Raw genomic sequence first — 21,026 nt, 5'->3', positions numbered from 1 at the left:
CTTCTCATTGTTACAAAAATAATTTTTGCAACATCTATGATCCCCGTAAGTATGATTCAAAGAATTTGTAATGTCTTCATCGATTTGCCTTAAGGCAATATCTTTGTCAATATTGTTATTATGTTTGATTGAACTCGTGATGACTTTCCTTATAGTCATGACGTTTTTATCTGTAATAAGTTTACGCAGAACTTTTGGATACTTAGTATATTTACCCAGAACACGCAGTTTACTTTGGGGGAGGCCTATGTCCTGCAGTGGACGTCTTAAAAGGCTGGAACGGGGACGGACGCAGTTCACTACACATATTTCCCAAGATGTGTTTGCGGCATTTTATTTTGGTAACGACGTAGCCAGAGTACGGATTTGATGCATATATGTTACCGAATTACCATCTGCTACAATATTGCCATATATCAGTCCATACACATGGATTCCTTGAAACCCTCACATATGATTGTGGCTTCCATTCCGCTAGGGCCATCTAGTTCGTAGTTTTTGTAACAAACGTGTTCTTTCGGGGTTTCCTTTCGTTTTTCTGCTATTGCACATATTAAGCAATATTTATTTTTGACACCTATGTAACGTACCTGCTTCCTCGGATTTTCTACCCACTATTGCAGCTAAACCTGAGAGTGCCTTATAATTGCTTCCATAGGAACGTTTGCACTACGCACCGTCTACAAAAACATCAACAACTGGAATCGCTGCTTTGCTTTCAATAGTTGCAGCTCGTTCCATCGTCTCCACTGTTGTAACTTCCCGTTCACTAAAAACTTTGTCTTGAATTTTGGCATAGAATTTTCCAGAAAAAATAGGAATCCTCAGCCTCACCTCAGCCATTGTTTCCTCGAATTGCGAGTACCCATTCCCAGATGTCACTATTCCTGAGACTGCCGCATTGTTGATATCTAAGCGACTATCGTTACTCCTGTCGTTGGTTGACACTTTGAATGCTGTCATGCAAATCTTACATTTGAATTGGAATTGCGATGTCAGACCGGTACGCTCTTCTGTTTCTAAATTCAAACAACTCCCCCGTTGCTCCCCGTTCCCCGACGAGTAAAATATGGGGGTCTTCAAGCGTAGAGTGAACAGGTACCTTCTAGGGAAGCGCGTTCCATCTTAGACCACATCTCAGCTTAACATCAGGCGAGATTGTGGTCAAGCGCTTCCCTATTACCAATAAAAAAAAAAACTGAAATCACACTTGAAAAGAGAATTATTGTTTTTGTTCTTGTAATTGTTTAACAAAAAAAGCAATGTCAACAATTGTGTGACCGGTAATATTTTTCGGTGAATTTGTCTCACGCTCGTATTGATATGGTTGATCATCGGAGACGCTGAAAGAAAAATATTGCAAGAATATTGTTTACGTATATTATATTTTGAATATTATGTTACCAAAATTACATATGAAATACAAATATAAATATACTTCGGTTTTATTCACATTAATGAAATAGTAGGTTTATTACTATATTAACTATTATCTCATATTATATAATATGTTAACGGAAATGTATGTAATCCGTCATTGTATAAAATTCCTAGGAAATGTATGTAATTCCTAAAATAGCACGGAAATGTATGAAATAAATTATTTTAGGAATCTATACATTTAATTTTAGAAATCTATACATTTCCTAAATAGCAATCGGAAATGTAAAACATCTAAGATATTGGAAGGTACGCGGTACGAGGGGGGAGGGCCGAAAATTCGTAATCAGTTCGTGTTTTTTAAAACTACATAGAAATAAGAGCCCCACGAAGTGGGGCTCCGTCGGCTCTTTTTGTAGAATTTTGGAAAAAGATTAATTTCGGCAAGTTACAAAATGCCGGCCGTTTGTAATACGGCGGATTATACAATCCGACTGGGACGTGTACACGGAGACAGCGGGACGAGGGGACTGATTACTTACCAAATGAAAATTTGATTTGATTGAATATAAGTTGATTTAAGAAATGTTAATTAGTAAGATAATATGAACATATTATTATTATTTTACGGTAAGACTGTTACCTGATACAGTGTTTTATTACAGAAATCATTTACTTTATACATTTCCTAATACTATTTTGGAATTACAATATGCAATTCCGAGGAAGAATATTTCCTAGGATATCTATGCATTAAATAGTTTATTAAACAATATTTTATACAATTCCTATATGGTATCGGAATTGTACACATATCCTAGGATTTGTATACAATTCCTTGATTTCATACATTTCCGGTAACATCAACACATCAACAAAGTCTAGGGATATTTTGTATTTTACGAATATCTAAAAATCTGTGAAGAATTGTGTTATACTGTAAATGGAAGAATTATAGATAATTTTAATGTCTTTGATACAAAATAAAAACATTTCATGATTTTTTTTTAAATTTTGACTATAATTAGCAATTTTTTTTCGAAAATTTGATTATAAATAATCCGATTTTTCAGTATTTACGTTAATTTACCAGTACCCGGCAGCCCCGCTATTCCTGGCGATAGCGGCCATGGTCACGGCGGGGCAGGGGGTGCTAAGAACCTCCGGAAGAGATACGGCTATCAACGACGACGACTTGACCTGGCAACTCATAACACGTACTCTGCGGAATGACGAGAAAATATACGAACTGGAAGAAGAATTAAGCGGTTTGAAATGGGATATTATTGGATAGTCGGAGGTCCGAAGAGAGGGAGAAGATTCTTAAGATTCTTAAATCCGGAAACTTATTCTACCATCGTGAGGGTGACCAAAAATCCCAAGTAGGGATCGGATTCCTTGTTAGTAAGTCGCTTGCAAACAATATTTCTGAGATAGGAAGCGTGTCGGCGAGGGTAGCTTATCTTACACTCAAAATGACCAAACGGTATTCCCTGAAAGTAATACAAGTATATGCACCGACGACAGCATATCCAGATGAAGAAGTAGAATCCATGTACGAAGATATCGCTAAAGCCATTAACATTACTAGAACACATTATACTGTGATCATGGGCGATTTTAATGCGAAAGTGGGCACAAAAAATGCAGGCGAGACAAGGATTGGACTTTTTGGAACGGGAGTCAGGAACCCCAGAGGACAAATGCTTTTGGATTTTATGGAGAGAGAGAGGGCCTGTACCTGATGAACTCCTTCTTTAAAAAACCGAAGCAACGAAAGTGGACCTGGATTAGTCCAGACGGATCTATTAAGAACGAAATTGATTTTATTCATTCCACGAAACGACATATATTTAACAACGTCTCAGTGATTAGTGGGCTTAAAACTGGTAGCGATCATCGTTTAGTTAGAGGAACGTTAAATATCAATGTTCGGATGGAAAGATCGCAACTGGTCAGACCCACTTTTCGTCGTTTAAATCCAAGTTTCCAAAAACAAGAAAGCTTTCAGCTCGAACTTCATAATAAATTCGCAGCGCTACAAGACCTTGATTCTGTCGACGACCTAAATGACTCCATAGTAAAAACTATATATTCAACTGGTTTGACGCATTTCAAGGCCCCCCGCAAAACTAAAAACCAAAAGATCTCGGAAGCAACTCTAAAACTCATAGAAGAACGTCGCCAAATGAGGTTACAAACGTCGACGGACAAAGAACATTACTCACAACTTAACAAGCAGATCTCCAGGTCACTGAGATATGATATTAGAAAAGCTAACACGATCCACATACAAGATACAATTGAGCGAAATAAAGGCTCCAAAGTATTTGCCAAGGATCTCATAGCCAGATGACTCAGCTGAAGACCGAAAGCAATGTTCTTGTTTCGTCCAAGTCAGAGATGTTAGGAGTAATTGAAAGGTATTACAGCAATCTATATGCTTCACAGATCCAGCCGCCAGTGAATGAAAAAGATAAAAGAGCCAAGCTTACTCGCCATCATACCGATGATATCCCAGATGTTAGCTTGTATGAAATTAGATCAGCTCTCAAACAAATGAAAAACAACAAAGCACCAGGGAAAGACGGTATTACAACTACTTAAAGCTGGTGGAAAACCAATACTACAAGTCCTACAAAGGTTATTCAATTCCGTTATCCTGAACGCTACCCCACCAGAGTCGTGGAGCAAAAGCGTAGTGGTTTTGTTTTTCAAGAAGGGTGATAAGACACTCCTAAAAAATTATAGACCTATCTCACTTTTGAGCCACATATACAAGCTTTTTTCCAGAATTTTGACAAAGAAGTAGTAGTCTCTTGACGTATCTCAAAAAAAAAAAAATTTTTTGGGAAAACCAAAACGGAGTATTGAAACTGCAAACTTTCAACTTTGAACTGATTTAATTAATTAATTTTGTATGTAAACGTATCAATTATTTGTTTTTTTTTTGTATCAAGTTTATGTTTTGTGAAACATGATCACTTAAAAAATGGTATGATTCATATCTTTAATTAAAATTAAGATTTTTTTTTAAAAAGGTTCCCAATTTCAGTCAGTATTATAGTGAAACTATTTTTTTTAAAGACCATTTTCGTCCTAAGTCTCTTTTATTCTGAAATCATTGTACAGTTTTTATCCTATTTCTGAAAAGTGCACTACAAGAATAAACTGCAAAAAATGCTATTGTGTCACATATCGAAATAAGAAATTTTATATTAAAAAAAACTGTGAAATTAAACACAATTTTCAAAAGACTTGTATTAAGTCACTTTGGCACAGAAAATCTTAAAAATAAACATAATAATCTCGTTCGTCTCGAAATCTGCAATTATAAAATTAAAAATAATAATATGAATAGAAACAAAACAACCTTACAGATTGCATTATTCATTTATAAATATCTTTTTCAAAGTACAATAATTATCACAATCATTCGTAAATCAGTCTTCAGGCAATGCTTTGCACAGCCAATATTTATTTATTTAATCAAGTTTAATTTTCTTTAACAAATACAAATACTTGTACTTAACAAGTTAACAATTACAAATCAATATTCATCGTTTAACTCAATGTTATAATAAAAAATCAAGAAACCTTCGTTATAAAAAGAGTGTGCAGTATACTGCACACTCGTAGCGTTGCCGACTGCCGTATACGGCAGTCGGCAACGCTATGCCCTATGCATAGCATTGCCGTACTGCACACTCTATAAAAAATCTGTATAGAATGTTTGCCTATGTAATTAAATTGAATCAATTATATAAAAAATCTCCTTAACATGTTAAAATTTATAATTCAATACTTTGGTAAACAACGCTATATAAAACTAATAACTGAAACGTATAGCAGAAGAGCCTGTTGTACTTATAAAAATAGTTAAATACATAATGTTATTATAAAAATCAGCATAATGATAAGGTATCAAATTATGTTCAATCAATGAACGTAAGTCAGTTTTTTTCCTCTCAGATTACACCAGTCTTTGGGAGTATGCTTTGGTCATAGCAATTTCTCTTATACCACTCATCTTCTTACTTTTGTTTCTCATGTTTACCTTGTTGAACTCATTTTGACTATAAGATGTTTTATAGTAAAACGTGAACGTATCCTCTTTAGTAAAGGAGAACGGTCACGCCCCATAGAAAAAAAACCAGACCCGACAGAAACGAGACATATATCAGTTTTTTAGTTATTTTTTATATAACTTAATTATATAGTTTTTATATTCGAAATCAATGGCTAACACCCAAATATTGCCTTATGTTTTTGTTTAGGCTAAAAAAATACAAAATGCATATTTATCTACAAAATTCGTAAATATATGAAACTTGATGACGATGCAGTAGCTATGGGATGTATCTAGGTGACCTGGAGATGTAGCTGGATTAAATAATTTTTGAAGTTCTAGTACAACAATCAACTTGGGATTCATTAAAATTGTCATATTCGATGATTCATTGCAGATCAATAAAAGGCCGGCAAAGCACCTGTAACACTAGAGTGTTACAAGTGTTTATGGGCGGTGGTGACCACTTAACATCAGCTGGCCCATCTGCTCCTTTGCTTGCTACATATATTATATCATTGAGGTTTCATGCATTTTAACAAAAAAAATTGGTTGTTTGTAAAGTAGGTTTACGATCGAGATGTTTACGTGATAACGTCTTATTGGTGGCAGCGCTCGAGATGAGACGGGAGATCGATCCGTCTCTCTCTCCTTATACCTGCGATCGCGCTCGTGAGGTTTTGGTGTGACACAAGTTTCTAAACATGTCACCCGACTAAAACGATTTTAAAAACGTTATCACGTTAAAATGAAACTAATGAGTCGTAAAAAATCTTTATTGAATTTCTATGTCCCTTAAAACATAATCCATACCCAATGCGGGGTGGTCAAAGTGATCTTGATATCTAGCCCACCCTAAATCATATATATAAAAATGAATCGCAAAATGTGTTGGTAAGCGCATAACTCGAGAACGGCTGAACCGATTTCGATAATTCTTTTTTTTTATTATATTCCTTAAAGTACGAGGATGGTTCTTATGTAGAGAAAACGTAAACATGTACCACGGGCGAAGCCGGGGCGGACCGCTAGTAATAGATAACACTAATGATGTGTGCGCAACTGCCCAATGTCCTTTTGCCATGGTAGCACGATATTCTGTTATTGCGTTTATCCCTTTTATGGTCTCATCAAACATAATATAAGTATAATACATTTTTGTCGTAACATGTCGTGACTGATCACACTGGTCACCTAGATACATCCCATAGCTACTTTATTGTCATTTAGTTACAAACATTTACGAATAATAGATATTACATATTTGCATTTTTAGTGTACCTCCTGAAAAAAAACATAAGGCAATATTTTTGTGTAAGCCATTGATTTTGAATAAAAAGAAATATAGTTTAGGTATATAATAAATAACCAAAAAACTGAGATGTCTCGTTTCTGTCGGGTCTGGGTCACAGATGACCGTTCTCGTTTAAGAATTTTACGTCATTCCAAGTCACATTGCCCTTATTTTCATTTTCACTGAAGTTGTAAGCCCATTTATCTTGAAACGTCATTAAGTCCCAGAAAAATCATACGTTAATTCTTGAACAATCAATGGTTTCCCGTTTTTACGCGGTTTTTTTTTATTAAAGTGACGTATTGACAAGGTGCGTATATAGGTCCATCCTTTTTATTCCCTTGGATTTCCTTTTCAATGAGGCTGTGGACGTTGTTCCCTTCATTTTGGGTATGACCCTTTATAGACTGGATGTACTCAAAATGTGATACTGCGTAGGAATATAAGCAAGCTACATATTTATTTTTGATTTTTCCACAGCAATTGTCGAAATAAAACGTAACGTGGATGGCCTGACCCTGATGTTTTGCATTTAAAATCTCCAAATACTTAAGAACACACGATCCGATCTCGCTAGATCCGCGTTTCCCCTGAGTTTCGTCCCAGAAAAAGCTGTAGACATCTCTATAAGCTCCAATATCAGTTTTGTGTTCACTTTCTGTGTTTTCCTCAAGATAATTGTCTCTTTTCTTTAGTAATTCCACGATTGTGAAGTTGAGGCAATTCAGTTTTGCTGAATACGAAACCTTGCCCATCTGTCTTTTTTTTAACAGTTCTTATTTGCCTGTCACATAAACCTAACGAAAACTACCTAAGAAAGTTTTGCAAACTCTAATTTTAGTACCATTAACTGTAAAATAAAATGCATTATTAGGCGCGGGTCAAACACAAGCAGCGCGGGCGCGGGTGTGCCATAAGCGCACCTCTTCAACCTGTTTTGCACCACGTCCTTCTTCTACATTTTGTATGAAAGAACTATGGAAATAGCCAATAGCGCACCCGCAGCGCGCCGGCAGTGCGCCCGATGCGTGCCGCGCCGCTTGTGTCTGTCCCGCGCCTTAGGCTGTCTTGGTCTAGCCGCATTTGTGTATTTATATTTTGGTTTTACTTCTACCATGTAATTTCTTATAATAGATCTCTGTAATTCCAAGTTGCCTAATGCCCAATATTTTTGAAATAATAGATTTCTATCGATCTCATTTATGTTATCGAGACATTTGACTCTACATTTGCTAGTACATGGATATTTTATAGAACGAGCAGGAACAGTTTTTTTAGATTTAGTGTTAGACAGATATTCTTTCCCAGTATTTCGCAAAGTTTTGGCAACAATTTGTTTCCACTTATTGGGATTTTGTAGACGTTTGCGGTATTTCTTTGGACCTTCTACAATAGAAGCATTAACATTTTCGGGATCACTGTCTGTAGTATCAGAAGACGAGGAAGTACTCGATGCGGATAATCTGACTGCACCTCCAAGAGGTAGACGAGGCCTATTTGAATACGAAGGGTCATCGTTACTCAATTCTGCATCACTTTCGTTCGAATGAATAGGTGACTCACAATATTTTTAAGTGGCTGTGTAGTGTTACGATATGCTGCAATTGTCCAGCAATTGCTTAGTGATAGAGGTTTGTCGTAAGGTGGTTTCAATTAAGGCTCAGTAAAAGAGAATGAAGAGTGGTTTGCTGTTTGCCGGGGGTTTCGTTTGCTTCTTTGAGTGTTTTTTGGATGCGGTTCGACATTAAGTTGAGAATAATCGGTATCAAAATCATATTTAAAACGTTAAATTGTTGGTTGTGAATGCAAAATGTTTACTTCCATTATTTTAGACCACGATACTTTCTGTCCTTCCTCATCTTTGACCCAGTTCCTGTTTTTAGTCAATTCTTTTATATCTATGAACTCCTTTTGCGACATTTCTTTCACACTGTACTTCTCACCATTAACTTTTGCATTCATTATAATAATTGCGTGTATCTGTTCAGGAGTGTAAACAACTTTATTTTTCAATTCGCGTTCGATACTGGAATGCATGGAGTCACCTTCACTTTGTCCTTGGCCAGTTTCAAAAAAATCTGTGAGTAATGTTCATTTTAAGTTAATAATATAAAAAGCAAATATAAATCTATTTTTATTCTGTCCTCCACATCCGTCAGAGTAAAAAGAAATATTTTTTATCCATCTTTCCGCTTCACTTTAAAGAAATTGCCATAAACAGCTTCCAATTCCTACTGCTCCTCTTTTTGCAATTGCATAGTGCCAAACATAGCAATAACCTTTAAGTCGAGTACTATCAAAGACAGTAAAATTATATATATGATATTTTCTCATAGTGAAATATTCCTACCTGCGATTCTGGAATGTTCAACACCTTTTCTAAGTCAAAGATAGCAATAGTGTGGATGTGGATCAACGGATTCTTTTTCTTCTTTTTTTATTTGACGTACTCAATCTTTCTTCCTTTGGTGTTGGTTATATTTCTCTAGCAACATTTCTTGTCGATCAGGATCGGCTTGTCGGTAAAGGTTACAAGTAGAACATTCATCTTTTTTTGGTTTGAAAAAGGATTATATAGTTACACTTACAATTTACTAATATACAAATACAGAATATAAATTAGATTAAAAAGAAAACATTCATTCGCCACCACGTGTTTACTGTTTTTGTTGATTTCACCCGTGACCTACTTAGATATTTTTCCCGAAAAACGTTATAAGAAGTTCTGAGAGTTTATTATCTTTGTGCGGGAAGGTGTATGGAGTATCAAAACACTATTTTAAGTAGGAAGCACGGTGGGGGGAAAGGGGAAAAGTATAGTTTTGGCGGAAGAAAGTTTCTATTTGTAGGTTAAAGCTTTGCCAATTTTGAGCCGATTTCCCCGGGACAAAAACCACGGGCTTTGTTTTAATATGACGCGTCTATTTACACTTATATCGTTTCACCATACACTGAGTTAAGGGGGATTGCCACCGCCCGGCTTGCCAAAAATTGTTTGTTTCTCCTGATTTATGGGTCCTAAAAATCCCAAAATTTGCACAGACACTTGTATCACCAATACACACAACACTGCAGTTCCGGTTCGCGAAGTCCCCGATATAAATCGGGACTTCCCAGCGACGCCGTACTTTATCGTCTTTTATCGTCCGTATTTGTCGTTTAAGCGCGCATCTATTGGTATATAACACTAATGTGTAAGTTGGAAAAATACCACTTTTACAAAAATAAAATTAGGAGCGATGCGATTTCGCTGTCAACGGACCGCGTTCGGGCAAATGACTGGTTAGGACTTAGGTTAGGATTTTTTTTTTTTTTTTTATAAAAGCACCCGCCATCGCAGGGTGTTGTCTGCTTTTTCTCTAGAGTATAGTCTAGAGACATTTATTTTCTTTAATCAAATAAAAACACAATATTATTTATTAACAATTAGGGCCTTAATTAAAATACAGTTAAAATTACAATTACAAATTAGCAATACAAAAATAAATAAATACAAATTAAGAATGTCCAATAAAAAGTTTAAATTGATTACAATATACAATAATAAAAAGTCACATTTGAAACATAAAATTCCAAATTCAATATTACATTTAAAACTTACATTAATTAAAACATTACAATAAAAATACAATTGAAACAGTACGGCACAACAATAACTTAACCCTAATATCACAGTAGCTTATCACAGTTTCTTTTATTTACCACCCTCACAATTCGTTCGCAGTATTCCAAAAATTCAGTCCTCATTTTATCCCCCAGGGTCTCAACTCGCAGGCAGATTCTCACCCGTCATCGCGATGTCCAATTTTTGCTCAGTAACATATTATCTATCTCTTGCAAAAATCGGACACTCGAGCAACAGGTGAGAAACCGTCTCGTCGACTCCGGGCTGACACAGGCACGATGGATTCTCCTTCAGCTTGAATCTGTTCAAGTAGAAGGCGAATCCACCGTGTCCAGTCAGTGCTTGTGTGGCGTGGTGTGTAATGTCTATTTTCCGTACTATTTTGTATGATCTTGGTGCAACGGGCGGTCACGACGATGGGATCTCCCTCGGGGGTTTTAAAAGTGGTGGTTCCCTTAATTTTGAATGCTTCCTCGTCTATAGGAACAAAACCGACGCTAGCGCTGAACGCAGCCATGTAAGGACCGGACATTTGTCCATGTATGACCTTAGACGTTGCGTTGTTATAGATGGCTGCGTCCGCCTCCTCGAGTCTGACCCTTAGCAGCGCAAGGTTGTTAAGCTGATAGGCGTGCATGATGTTTCTGCATGTTGTCAGACTGACCTCTCTGGTTGCCTCGATGATAGCACGGAATTCCAGAAAGGCGTTGATGATGTGGTCGAGGGGTTTTGCGACAGTTCTGTAATTTGGTGGATTGATTTGCCCGAAATCAGCCCGGGTTCGCTTAGTTCTATCCGTTGGCCGCTCTGTGGCCTTGTTTGGCGTTAGAAATCTCTCCACCGCTGAGGTTTGCCTTCCACTCGGGTTGCCTTCAGTTGGCCGACCCATGACTACTTTAAAGAAGTCAGAGAGGGCCTTCATTCGGCTCCGGGTTTCAGGGCACTCTTTTGCACTTTGTCTACTCTCTAATGCTGAGAGCCTTTCGGCTGCAATTTTTTGTTGTAGCCGCTCTGAGCCACTGATTGTTGGTGGATGGTTGACGCCGGTGGGTAGGTGATATGGTGCGGTCGATGCGGCGCGTGCGGGGGATTTGAGGTAGTCTAAGTTTTCCCCTCTGTCCTCATAAACTATAATTTCATGATGTTTTGAGGCAGTGACGCATCCGCAACGGTCCACAACTTCACCTTTCTCGTACCCGATGGCCATAGCGTCGACGCTGATAATGCGGGGTAGGTGTGCACCGGCTGGTTGGCAACTCTGAGCAAGACTAGTAAGTATCAAGCATGCCTGGGTGAATGGGGACTCGGCTTTCCATTCGAGGAGTACGACCGCCTTTTTCAAAAATTCAAAATTATTTATTTCTTTCCTTTACATTAGGTCTTAAACAAATTTGTGATTGGAACAAAAATTGCCTTGTTTTGCAATCGTACCACCCGGCAGGAGTGGCCCATGAATGTTGCCAGAGGAAGCGCTGTGTAGCTACTACGCTTCATCACGGCTTTGTTGGTACTTCCAAACCACAGAGCTGCGAGGCCGGGTGAGATGGCCAGCTGATTGTTTGTGATTTCCCGGCAGAAGGAAATTCCAAATGACTCATTGTCGTTGTCCATGAAGAGTGCGACGCTACGAACTCTCAGTTTTGGTACCCCTACTTTGGCGCACTCCAGTAGTTGTTCACTGGAGTTTATCGGCGCTGGGGTAATAACGTTATTTACACCTGCTGTGGTTGTGATGAGTGGCCTAGTGATTGCAGGTGTTGTAGGGGTGGGGACTTGTGATTGATGGGGCAAATCCTTGGATGCAACTGTTGAGCCGTTGTTTATTGCTGCGACTCGTGCGATTTTAGCGGCAAAGGCCAAGAATGGCTTCCTCAGACTCTCAGTCTCCATAATGGTGGGTAGAGACTCTTGGCTCAGTTGGGTCTGAGTTTGAATTTCGAGTGAGAGTCTGTCTGCACCAAATCTTGGGCACTCGAATAAAATGTGCCAGATGGTCTCGTGGCATGACGAGTCGCAGTCGCAGGATGGGCTGTCTATTAGGTTGAATCTGTGTAAATAGGCCGCGAATCCTCCATGGCCGGTTAAGACTTGGACTAAGGTTGGTGTCAATGTGGTGTCCTTTCAGTACTCGTTTCGCAAAGGAGACGGTCGGCAGAAATGCCTTGGTGACCGACCCTGTGGTGGAGGATTCGTAGCGTTGTTGCCATTTTTTAATTGTTACCTCCCTGATTTTCCGCTTAATGTATGAAATGGGCACTTTGCTGTAGTCAGGGGCAGTCTTTTTGGTGAGAGCAGCCTTTTTGGCTAGTTGGTCTGCTCTCTCATTTCCGGGTGTTCCCACATGAGCCCTTAGCCAGAAGAGTCTCACCTCTCTGTCTTCTGTTCGGGTTTCCGCGATGAGTTTTTTAATCTCCAGAGCTAGTTGGTGTGTAACACAGGGGTTTTTTAAAAGTTCAAGCGAAGATCTTGAGTCGCTCATGATATTTACAGTTTTGGCTTTTGAGTTCCTTGCTATCTTGACCGCTCTATAGAGCGCGTACATCTCCGATTGGAAGACAGTGTTGTGTGACTCTAGTCGGAAGGTGGAGTACCTGGTCTCTTTACCTTTGTCCCACCATGTTAGGGCAGCACCTACCTTCCCCTCTATTTTACTGCCGTCGGTGAAGATTACGGCATGAATGTTGCCAGAGGAAGCGCTGTGTAGCTACTACGCTTCATCACGGCTTTGTTGGTACTTCCAAACCACAGAGCTGCGAGGCCGGGTGAGATGGCCAGCTGATTGTTTGTGATTTCCCGGCAGAAGGAAATTCCAAATGACTCATTGTCGTTGTCCATGAAGAGTGCGACGCTACGAACTCTCAGTTTTGGTACCCCTACTTTGGCGCACTCCAGTAGTTGTTCACTGGAGTTTATCGGCGCTGGGGTAATAACGTTATTTACACCTGCTGTGGTTGTGATGAGTGGCCTAGTGATTGCAGGTGTTGTAGGGGTGGGGACTTGTGATTGATGGGGCAAATCCTTGGATGCAACTGTTGAGCCGTTGTTTATTGCTGCGACTCGTGCGATTTTAGCGGCAAAGGCCAAGAATGGCTTCCTCAGACTCTCAGTCTCCATAATGGTGGGTAGAGACTCTTGGCTCAGTTGGGTCTGAGTTTGAATTTCGAGTGAGAGTCTGTCTGCACCAAATCTTGGGCACTCGAATAAAATGTGCCAGATGGTCTCGTGGCATGACGAGTCGCAGTCGCAGGATGGGCTGTCTATTAGGTTGAATCTGTGTAAATAGGCCGCGAATCCTCCATGGCCGGTTAAGACTTGGACTAAGGTTGGTGTCAATGTGGTGTCCTTTCAGTACTCGTTTCGCAAAGGAGACGGTCGGCAGAAATGCCTTGGTGACCGACCCTGTGGTGGAGGATTCGTAGCGTTGTTGCCATTTTTTAATTGTTACCTCCCTGATTTTCCGCTTAATGTATGAAATGGGCACTTTGCTGTAGTCAGGGGCAGTCTTTTTGGTGAGAGCAGCCTTTTTGGCTAGTTGGTCTGCTCTCTCATTTCCGGGTGTTCCCACATGAGCCCTTAGCCAGAAGAGTCTCACCTCTCTGTCTTCTGTTCGGGTTTCCGCGATGAGTTTTTTAATCTCCAGAGCTAGTTGGTGTGTAACACAGGGGTTTTTTAAAAGTTCAAGCGAAGATCTTGAGTCGCTCATGATATTTACAGTTTTGGCTTTTGAGTTCCTTGCTATCTTGACCGCTCTATAGAGCGCGTACATCTCCGATTGGAAGACAGTGTTGTGTGACTCTAGTCGGAAGGTGGAGTACCTGGTCTCTTTACCTTTGTCCCACCATGTTAGGGCAGCACCTACCTTCCCCTCTATTTTACTGCCGTCGGTGAAGATTTGGGGACCGACTACATGATAGGTCTCCAGAGTATTAGGATCCAGATTTTCAATACGCTTGAACTCTGTTATTATCAGAGTTGAGGGATGTGGGTTGTGGAGGTATCCCACTTTTTGCTCCACCTCTCTTCCTGGCGGAATATGTTCCTCCGAGTAGCCTTTTTTTATTTTGAAGAAGGCTGCCGCTTCCTGGACCCTGAGGTCGAGTGGCAGCAGCCCAGAAAGTATGAGCGCCGATGTTAGAGACACCGTGCGGTAGGCTTTACAGATCTTTATTGCAAAGCCTCTCTGCAGCGAGGACAGCTGGTCTCTGGTTGATAGTTTTTCCGCTGCAGGATACCACGCGCTTGCCGCGTATAGCACGATTGGCTCTATCACCGACACATATATGGTCCTTATTATCTCTTTGTTTAGACCCCAACTCACTTTAGCTGCACACGCTAGCTGTTTATATATGTCGGCTGCTTTCCTACAAGTGGCCGCCACGTGTGAGTTAAAGGTGAGTTTACAGTCGATAATGAGACCCAGCAGCTTTATTTCTTTTACGAGTTTTAGCTGGGTCCCTGACATATTTATTATGGGGAGGTCGAACTTTAGTTTTCGAGTTATTATCATCGCGCTGGTCTTGTGTGCGGCAAAGTTCAACTTGTTTTGTTTTCCCCATGTTTGCACAGCCTCTAAGGTGGTGTTGGCTGTGCTTTGAATTTTTTCGACTGTCGGGGCTGAGAATATTAGGACTACGTCATCTGCAAATGCTTGGCAGTAGACGCCTAGGCTAGTTAGTTTTTGGGGGAGCGTATCTAAAATTAGGTTCCAGAAAGTAGGCCCTCCTATGGAGCCCTGGATGCACCCTTTGTTGGTGCCCCTTTCGAATACTACTCTTGCATAATTTACCCTGACTGTCCTGTCACAAAGTTTTAATTGATTAATGATTGTTCTGCGTGGAATCCCATATTTTTCACTAGCTTTCCTTTGGGTCAAATCACGGTTTTCTATTGACGCTAAACATTTTCTTAAAGTCTCCTCTGTGTAATTTTTATAGTTTCGTCTGCCTGCTTTCCTTTGATAATTTCTTGGCATGATGCCTGAATATACAAAAAATCAAATTACCAATTTAAATTAAGAAAATATGTGAAGAGAATTAATAAGATAGTCGCGATTATTTGACGGGGTAACTTTGCTCCAGGAGCAAAGTCACCCCGCCATGTGGAGCATAGTAGAACCGAGCATCAAGAAGAGGTTAGGTTTTGACATTAATAAACAAAACAGTGAAATATTATCGATTATGGTTATAGGATTAGCACACGACTACATTTAACCGTTCTTACCTCGATTCCCTCGTTAAATTTTAAGATGCAGACGGCTTTTTCGAAGTATTTTTTTTTTTGCTATAAGCTACGTGATTAATCAATTACACCTGACAGTCGAAAAAAATGGCGGATTAAAAAAGTTCCTATTCAGTGTTGCCACTATAACTTTATTTTTACCGATTTCGTTCAGAAATGGACAGTTACATAGAATAAGTTTGGCACAGAAAAGAAAAAATCTTTTTCCGCAATTGGAGCATAATTACTAGGCAGGAGCAAAGTAGGACCAAGTTACGGTACTGAATATTATATTTTATTGAAATATGTCATATTATTGCCTTAAAATCCACCCAATTCGGTAAAAAAATGCGTTATAACATCCGACATTGCATACAGGGTCGTTTACACACACAGACGTATACAAACCGGCCGAGTAAAAAAAACCGGCCAAGTGCGAGTCGGACTCGCGCACCGAGGGTTCCGTACAAACCTGCAAGGTTTACAAAGTTGATTTTGTTACAGCTTAAAGGTATTATAGACCTGAGTATTTGGTATGAATTTCAATTTAATACCTCTACGCGTTTATGAGGAAATGGGTAGTAAGTTAAAAATTATTAAAAAAAAATATATTATGTGATGTAACTAAAAATTTATGGTTTTCGTAATTTTTCCTTTATCTATGCTATAAGACGTTGCTTCGTACCAAATTTCAAGATTCTGAGTTCACGGGAAGCACCCTGTAGGTTTTGATTCCCTTGCAAGTGTCGAAAATTTGCGGCATAAACGGCTGTATCTTTTGATTGCGTTGGCTTAGAAGTTTGATATTTTCACAGCTTTAAGGGACAGTAGACCTGAGTAATTGATATAAATTTCAGCTTCATACCTCCACGCGTTCCTGAGAAAAAGGGTCTTGACAGACGGACGGACGGACAACAAAGTGATCCTATAAGGGTTCCGTTTTTTTCCTTTTGAGGTACGGAACCCTAATGATAAAGATTTAACTCTAGATGGCGTGAATGTAAAACAAGTTAACCATTTTTCTGTATGGGTAGACAAAACTTCAGAACGCCACCTGCTACGGTTTATATTATGAACGATTACCAGTTTGGCTTTACCAATATGTATTTCCATATCCGGTCATATAATATAATCTGTGATGTTGATAGTTAAAATATTTGAATAAGTTTTACGTTATTTTGTGTGATGTGTTCCAAACGTCGGTGATAATGTGCTCATATCTATGTAATGGGGTCTAATCCGAATAAAACGAAAGTCCCGAATAAAGTTGAATTATTAATTAATACTTTCTATCTTTTATTTTTATAACTACCTACCTATTATTTACTGAATTCCCGAAAAAAGCTACGAATATGAAGATATAATATTTAATCGCTATACCTACCTAGATGACTCGCGCTCGATACCAACCCGTGGTGTAAAACCATAACAAATCATGTACTAAAACCTTTCTCTTGAATAGCTATCTATTATACCTATTAAAGTAAAAATTTTTCGAATTAATAACTTAACCACAGGAAACTTAACAGTAAAATTGTGTATACCATACTTGTTTACAAGCATAATATTTTGTTCAAAGTCCATTTTACCAGATAATGAATAACATAAAGTTTAATAAAAAAATAAAAAAACTCCAGTCATACAAATGGCGGCCATCTTGAAATTTGAAATATGTTATTTAAGTCCTTAGATCATTAAGTAATGGATGGAGTACGCTGGCAAATGTTCTAACTAAACTTTCTGCCGATTTTGGTGCGGGGAGGGTAACTCACATTTTGAAACACAATCACACATTCACAAAAATAATTTGTGTCTTTACAAACTCAAACTAATACAAAATTGGCAGACTAGCATGTTTTTGAACACATACATCGATTACACAGAAAAATCTCTGTACATATACGTAATAATACAATCGCTCTAAAGGGATGTAACCATATCGATATTACAAAAATAATAATTTTGTTGAAATTAGAAATAACATTAATATTATATTCATAAAAAATACTACACAGGTCATGTAACGTTTTCATCATTATTATATGCATACGAAAAAACAATAAAACGCCATTTTATTTGTATTTGAATATGTATTTATTCAACACATCACATATTATATTCAATAAAATAAATATCTGTACAGAAATTTTTATTGAAGTGAAAACTTCTTTAGCGGCGTTGGGTATAAAATCTTAAACTCGCGTCAGGTGACCTGATCGAAAAAGCGTAAGACGGATTTTTTTTAGCCCTTATATTCCATGCGTAAGACGGATACCATTCCAAAATATCAAACATGCTGAACGTTAATAATCAAGTTTTCACTTCTGCCGGCACTCCCGAAGTTCAACCCGTCTTTTTTTTGAAGTGAAAACTTCTTTAGCGGCGTTGGGTATAAAATCTTTAACTCGCGTCAGGACACGTGACCTGATCGAACAAGCGTAAGACGGATGGATATCAAACATGCTCAACGTTAATAATCAAGTTTTCACTTCTCCCGGCACTCCCGGAGTGCAAACCGTCTTTTTTTATTTCTGTACCGAGGTGTCGCTACAGATATAATAAAAATTGTAATTCGATTTTTTGTAAATCTGAAATATACGCAATATTAATACATACATATAAACAAATTACATAATAGAAAGGTTACAAGATTAACATTACAAAAAAACGGCTAAGTGCGAGTCGGACTCGCGCACGAAGGGTTCCGTACCATTAAAATTAAAAGTTCTGCCAGTTAAAAGTAACCGAGCGTAAATTTTAATAAATATAAACAAGACTTACAAAATAAACATTATACTCCTTTTTATGCAGTTGTGTAAAATTTTAATATAATAAAGATTAATTCTCATCTCATTTCAAATTATACTTAGAAAAATATTTTTATCGACGTTCAAGTTAAAAGCAGTCCGTCACTAAGAAAGTCGTAAAAATTTACGACCTTGTAAGCGACGAGTTTTTAAATTCAACTCTATCACTAAGTTCATAAAGATTAAATTTGAATTTCTCTTCAAGATAGTCTCGCTACATTTGTATTTCTTTAAAATATAGTCTCGTGGGGAATGCGGTTCAATATCGCGTTTTAAATTCAACTTTATCTCTTAGTTCATAAAGATTAAATTTGTATATTTTCTTTCCATGATAGTCTCGTGAAGCCGCATCAATGATCGAGTAAACACATGACTCGATTATTTGTCTTGATCATATCGCTAAACGATACATCGACGATTATTAGAAATTGCATTTAAATTGATATTTACGTAAAAAAAAATAAAAAAATACTTACAAATGGAAGGTTATTCCATCTTTTTTAATATTTGATGTGTTTGACTTGTTTCTGCAAGACTTGACTGCACAAAACGGCATTTTTAGCGGAGCACTCGCAGACGCCCTTTCGATGTTTTACGAATACGCAGAGTGTTTGTAATCGATTACGCAAGTAGTTTTTATGAAAGCATAAGACTTTTCGCTTCGAATAATCTAATACCTCGGCAAAAGTGGAAGCGCCTGTGAGTGTTATCCATTACTTAATGATCTAAGTTTAAGTCTCTTTAGGTACATACTATTTTACTATGATAGGGTCATATTGAAATTATTTGATTTGGGGGAGTTGTAAAGAATATATAATCGGCAAGTCTGTGGTAATCATGGACAGAATTTGATCAAACGTAGAAGAACACTTATGACTATTTCAAAGTAAACTTTCAATATGTTTATTCGTTTGTTAGTATAACATGGCATAATAGCCACAGACACACTTACATACAAGCATACACGCCATTGTTTTTTGTATTGGGGTTTTAAAATAAAGAAAAAACCAAATATTTTACTGTGTTTTATTTTCTTAATCCTATATCTAAAATTATCGTAATTTGTACTACAAACAACGTATCAACTAAGAGGTGTTTTCTTACATAATTATTAAATGCTATCAGTACATAATATTATACAAAGAGGAAATTTGAGATTTCCATCTTTTTAAGAAGTATTTTCATTGCCAGAAAAAAAACTAAATTCATAACAATTAATTAAAAATATAAAATTAAAATAAATAATAATTCATAATCATAACAAAGAAACATAAAAAAACTAAATTCATAACAATTATACATCATAACAAAGGTAACATAATAAGAGTAATAAAGTAATACAAATGTGCCAAAATAATAATAGCAACAAGAAACCAGTTCCATTTTGAATTTCATGTAGAATTGAATGAATCAATAGTAAATCAAATTTTACATAATACAACTATATTTTATTAGTAAGAATTTTTAAACACAGTTTAGCCACAGTATTACCATATTTCCTACAGTATGGCGACGAATGTACTTGTGCAGAGAAACGGAGGGGAACTGGCGGGGGGTCGGGTGACGCGGGCCGCTTAATGCAATCTCGCTGAGTTTGCATTAACTATCGCGAAAGGACGACACAGTCGTATTTTTTGTGTAATAATTTTATTATACATAGGTACTTACATATTCTATTATGGCGCGCAAAAACTGTTCCGTTTACGGATGTAATCCATTGAAATCCCAGAAGGAAACAATATTTCAGAAAGATTGTATTAATATTGTATCTGTTGAATTAAAATCAAAGCTATGTATATGTTATCCTCATTATTTTCTAATCAGATTGTACATCCCAATGCGAATGCATTACTTAGTTAAATGTTATAATATATAATTAAGAACATCCAAAAATAGTGTCCACGTAAATATTTAGCTGTGCAATATCTGTAATTATATATTTATGAACAAATAATTACATCAGATTTAATAATCGCAATTATTTTGAATGTACATATGAATAAATGATTTCATCATAATATTAATAATCACAATTGTTTTATTTCCCATTTGTTGCAACCCTAGCGTATTTTCGTGTGGCAGCGTGAGTACCTACGCTGGCGGCGGCATCGCGCGACATCAAAGGCGATACTCCTTACTGTAGGAAATAATATTGTAATACTGTGGTTTAGCAGTATTGTATTGTATTGTAACCTTCGAATATCTTGCAAGGATACTTGTTAGGATTCAGCTTGTGCTGACACATTGGTATGTAATGAAGCGCGTTCTTGTTCCAACCTACTAGTTATAGCTTTTATAGTTTCTTTGCATTGATTCAATTCAGTGTATATTTTTTTAACTGCATCAGTTAGTTCTTCAACTTTTCTCTCTAGTTCACTTTGGCACTTCGGAACTTTTTGCACATCTGAAGGGTTATTAATGTTATCACAGCATGCACTACATTTACAATTAGTAACATGAGGTTTCAATGTGCCTTCCTCGATTAATGCCTGTTGTGCAAGACTGGGGTCTTGGGGTATCAAAGAAAACCATCTAAAGGTTCTTTAAATTATATTTGATAATTAGTATAATGAATCGTACAAAATAAAAGAAGACAATAGCACGCTTATTGGAGGCGTGTGTCACGTACGACGC

The sequence above is a fragment of the Colias philodice genome, chromosome 1, assembly GCF_061535455.1.
Source record: "Colias philodice isolate Cphi_HAF_F1 chromosome 1, ilColPhil1 Martin Lab GWU primary, whole genome shotgun sequence".
In the NCBI taxonomy this organism is placed as follows: domain Eukaryota; kingdom Metazoa; phylum Arthropoda; class Insecta; order Lepidoptera; family Pieridae; genus Colias; species Colias philodice.
The sequence above is the reverse complement of the archived record's forward strand: the minus strand, read 5'-3'. Positions refer to the sequence as shown.